Source organism: Salvia splendens, chromosome 7, assembly GCF_004379255.2.
Source record: "Salvia splendens isolate huo1 chromosome 7, SspV2, whole genome shotgun sequence".
NCBI classification, from domain to species: domain Eukaryota; kingdom Viridiplantae; phylum Streptophyta; class Magnoliopsida; order Lamiales; family Lamiaceae; genus Salvia; species Salvia splendens.
This window is the reverse complement of record NC_056038.1, coordinates 12,638,793-12,644,040: the sequence shown is the minus strand read 5'-3', so window position 1 is coordinate 12,644,040 and position 5,248 is coordinate 12,638,793. Positions and strand designations below refer to the sequence as shown.

General features: G+C 36.5%; 1 pseudogene; it reads right to left on the bottom strand.

The window, feature by feature from the left end:
• Positions 1-1,775: 1,775 nt before the first annotated feature.
• LOC121810421 lies at positions 1,776-2,806 on the bottom strand (annotated as a pseudogene).
• Positions 2,807-5,248: the final 2,442 nt, after the last annotated feature.

The window sequence follows — 5,248 nt, the reverse complement described above, 5'->3', positions numbered from 1 at the left end:
CGACGTGCATCAGTTAATAACAACTGTCAACTCCGAACTCGTTTAAGTTCGGCCAATACCGAGCACCAACACCGAGCACTGAGCACCGAGCTCAACACCGAGCACCGAGCACCGAGCTCAACACCGAACATTGAGTTCGGTTAATCCCTGAGCACGACTACGAACTCGACCAATCACCGAGCATGATTGCAGTTCGTCAGATCACCGAACAGCATATCGGTCCCTAATCGCCGAACAGTATATTGGTAACCGAACTGAACTGATTGTGCAGTTTTGCCCCAATCCTCATAACACTTGTAAATAAAGGTCATAATTAATCTAATTTTTTGTTCAATAATATTTAAAATTAGTCAAAGTATTTGTAATAATCCGAGAATTATGTAAGACTGTGAGAGATAAATAAATATTTTATTAAAAATATTGAACATGTTGAATGGATCGACATACAACAATAAAAAATGTACTAATATGGACGTCTTGACCGGGTGAATACCTTGTTCGGGTCAAAAGGCATTAATAAATGTGGAAGACCACTTCACCTGGTGAATCCTTTGCTCGGCTATAATGGTGCAAAGTAGTCGATATCCTAATCGAAATAATTTGAGATAGTTCTATTTTTCAACGTAGTTGATGTCCTACTTTAAATAGTTTTATATATTTATTTATTATGTTATATATACATAAGGATATACTAATATGATAACTAATTTAAAGTGCTAAGTTACATCCAATCTCGTGCTGTCATGTGGAACGAAACATCCAATATTATAAATATTAAAAAGCAATATACATTTGTATTTTTAATAGATGAATTTTAGAAGATTGCATTTTAGTTATAGGCAGATTACATTTTCTATTGTTGAGTTTTCCATTTTAGAAATAGATTGTTTAATTTGCATTTTATATATAGACGGATAATATTTATATACTCCCTCTGTCCCGACTAAGATGACACATTTCTTGGCCAGCACGGGATTTTAGGAGTTATTGGTTAAAGTGTTTAATTGGAGAGAGAAAAGTTAGGTGGAAGTATTAAAGGAGAGAGATAAAGAAAGATGAATATTTTAATAGGAGTGAGAAAAAGTTGTTGGGTGTATTAATTGGAGAGAGAAAGTTTCCAAAAAAAGAAATGTGTCATCTTAGTTGGGACAAACTAAAAGGGAAAACATGTCATCTTAAGCGGGGCGGAGGGAGTATAATTTATTTTGTATTGTGGACAATTTATGTTAAAATGTAAAATTGAACAATATAAATTACTTATACTGGAGACTTAATTTCCTTTTGGTTTATAAATCAGACTATGATTCATTGCATTCCATTGTCCTTTTTATACTATTAGTAGTGATTTTAGTTCAAATTTTACATTGATGTGAATCTTATCTTATTTGATTTTTTTACCGTCCTATTTGTAGTTTATCTTATTTGAACTTTTTTACAGCTTTCACTTCTTAGCTACAAAACCTTTCAACAAACAAAAATCTTTACGTTAATGTTTTCATTTCGTGTAGAGTTAAACAATCATTTTCTATATGTGGATCAACTCCTTCAACAATCATTGAATCGTAGTACTACCTAAATCAGCGACATAATTATTGAAGAGAATTACGACACATAGATATGTAGTTATTATGCATGTCAAAAACAGAGAGACACGTCACTAAAATAGTCATATTAAGGAGGTAGATAATTTTTTACCAGCACGTAAAAGTGAAATTATATTTGTAATATGTGAAAGCTTAGTTGTACTAAAGGTATTACAAGAGCAATAAAAAAGACATAAGTTCAAAATTTTGTAGACATTAGAGGATGTGCATCTGATGATGAGGCGACAGTGTCACCACTTGTCCAAGTGTAATCAATGTTTGGAACCAAAACTGACTTGGCTTCATACATGGTTGCTTCTTCAATTTCATGTGTAACATTTGCAGAGAGTTGAGACATAGACAAACTTTCCAATTCTCTGGCTATTTCCTTCATGTTTGGCCTCATTATCCCTGTGATGTTCAAGCACCTTTTTGCAAGCCTTGCAACTGCAATCACCTCTTCTTTCTTAGCTTGCTTGGAAACTTGGGTATCTATTATGGCATCAAGATTGTCTGCTTCCATACATGCAAGAAATCGTGTTGCTAGATTTCTTTCTTGTGATGCATCTAAAGATATGGCCCGTTGTCCTGTTAGAAGCTCGACAAGAATTACTCCAAAGCTATAAACGTCGCTCTTGTCTGTATATTGGCTCGTCTGGAAATACTCTGGGTCTAAATATCCGAATGTACCTTTCACCAGCGTGGTCAGGTGAGTTTGGTCTACTGCAACAAATTTGGATGTTCCGAAATCCGACACTTTGACAACGTACTTTTCATCCATAGGATGTTGGTGGACTTGATGTCTCTGTGATAGATGGGGACAGCTGATGCAAAATGTAAGTAAGCCACTGCACCTGCTATATCTGCCGCAATTTTATGCGCATGTTCCATGAGATTGGAAGTTCTGATTGATGAATGAGATCAAAAAGTGTCCCATTAAGCACATACTCGTATACGAGGAGAGGAACCTCAAACGCCAAGCAACAACCCAACAATTTGACGACATTCCTATGATTGATTTGTGATAATATCACAACCTCGTTTATGAATTGCTCCACTTGAGTCTCATCAACCTCCTTCAGTTTCTTGATTGCTACAATTGTACCATTGGATAGCATTCCTTTGTAGACTACACCTTGCCCTCCTCTTCCGAGAATTCGATTTTCGTTGAAGTTATCGGTAGCTTCTCCAGCTCCTTTGCTAGAAAAAGCTTGGTTCTTCCAAATGTATCTTCATTGGTCTGATGTTGTAAGAGAAGGGTTTGGAAGAGATTTTCTTTGCGCCTTCTATTTTCTCTGTTTTTCAGCTGTTTGTGCAACCAGAAACAAATTGGCAAGAGTAACAGAAATCCTAACCCACATGCCAGACCTGGGAATGAATGGGATACTCGTCAATTTCACAAAATAACATCAAACTTATTACTACTCTCATTCCAATGTTTCTAATTCATTGTATTTCATTTCATTAATGGCATTCTCGTCTGCACATATAATTTAGTAAATATATAATACAGTATATGCTTAAAACTAAAATCAAGATAGGGACTTAATGAAAATTTACCTATTAATAATTTGATGGTCATTTCTGAAGGTGGCTCCCGAGTGCAGCCCTTACCATTGGACAATCCATCACCACGATATCCTTTTCGGACACGTGCAATTAACAGAGCCAGGAGTGTTTTGTGCAAATTGAATTTGAATCGCATGGGTTAAGTGTATGATTTGAACATTCATCAATATCTGCCACAGAAACTAACATATGAAATGGAGTAATATATATACATATGAAGGCACGAGTTCTAAGAAATGTTAAGAAAAGTGAGCGAAAAAAATTAGTGGAATAGGGGTCCCACTTGTATATATTAGTTTTAAATGAAATGTGAGTAGAATGAGTTAGTGGAAGGTGGAACCCTATTGCCATTTATGGTAAAAGTGAACCAGGACTCCTATTCGTGGACGGACTAAAATAGAAAAACGGAACTCCTATTCACAGACAGAAGGAGTATATTATTTGTACTATGCATTTTTATAACAAGCATAATAATGCTACTAGGTATATGAAGTGTGTAGGTGGATTCTATAAGTCTTTTAAGTTTAATAGGAAAGTTGAGATAAGACAAAATATGATAAGAACACATATATTAGGTTAGATAACTCTCTTATATGTTATGGAGTTATCTACTCTGTAAATGGATCCTAATTATTTGTCATTGCTACGAAAAATTGAGTTTACGAACAGTTTAGGCCCGATGTTCTAAATTTTCATTTGCATTTAAATTCAATACATTATGTCATGTGTTTGAACGTCGTTAACTCTTTACCTACGTGGGTCAAAAACATGAAACCATGATGGATTTTTTTTAACCAATATAAAATATTGATAAAACCTTTTGTATTGATATGAAACAATGATGCAATATTTTGTATTCCACATGAATAAAGAGGTTAACGACATCCAAACAAAAATAATGGAATGTACTAAAATGAAACACGAATGAATTTTTTTTATAATTTTTGTATTAAATAGAAATAAAGGTGAAGCATGTTGTATGAGTCGTGTATTTACAACCGTAAGATGCCTAGTTTACAACTTCTCTATAATGCATACTAGTGTAACGTTCGTGATGCATGACCATTATTTCTTTTTATACTCACTCTGAACCCATGAGAAATAGACCATTTAATATCAACACGAGTGTTAATGCATAATTGTTAAAGTAAGATAAAAGGAGAAAAAATAGTTGAATGTGTAGTCGATAGTGGGGGTCCATAAATAATTAAGGTAAATTGGGAAGGAAGAAAAAAGGATTACCACAATGATAGGGACTATTTGAGGGACGGCGAAAACGAAAATATGGACTTATTTCTAGGGGACGGGGATTGCGATAAGTAGTCTATAAATTTTAAAAAATAAGCATATCTACATAATGAAAAATAATATGAAATCAATATTTTGTTTTGTACCAAATAATACTTCCTTCGGCCCTTATTCCAGAAGAGAGGATGCCTAGCTTACCATACCAATCAAGTGACCTCTCACTTAGTTGAAAATCATTTTAAAATATCAATAATCGTTTATATCTCCACCGCCGCGCCCTGACTGGTCTTGGGCGTTCGTTGTGCGATGCTGCCAGCCGTAAGGCTAACGCCATTGCCTCTGCCAAAGAGCGCGGTTCCTTCAATTCTACCTTCTCCTGGATGGGTTCCTTGAGGCCCGTGATGAAGATTGGGATTAGAGCCTCGTCGGACAGACCCTTCACCCGACTAAGATAACGCTCAAAGGCGTCGTGATACTCCAAAACCGAACCCGTCTGCACCAATTTTGATAGAGGGCCAATGCTATTGCGAAAGCTTTGCGGATCAAACCTGTGGCGTACATCCTCCAAGAATTCCCTCCACGTCACCACCGGGTTATTTTCGCGGTAATTGAATATCCATTCGGCTGCCGGTGGCCGAAAAAGCATGACTACATAGTGTAAGCGCTCAGAATCGGCCATCCCCAAGTGGTCGAAGTAATACTCGACCCTCGAAATCCAATTCCTAGCGTCTGCTCCGTCAAAGTGGGGAGCCTTCATCGAAAGCTCCTTGGGTCTCTCCGCCCTGTGTGTCCCATAGTCCTGTCGTGGTATAGGTGAGTCCCACGATGTCGGGTGACGGAACCCCCGA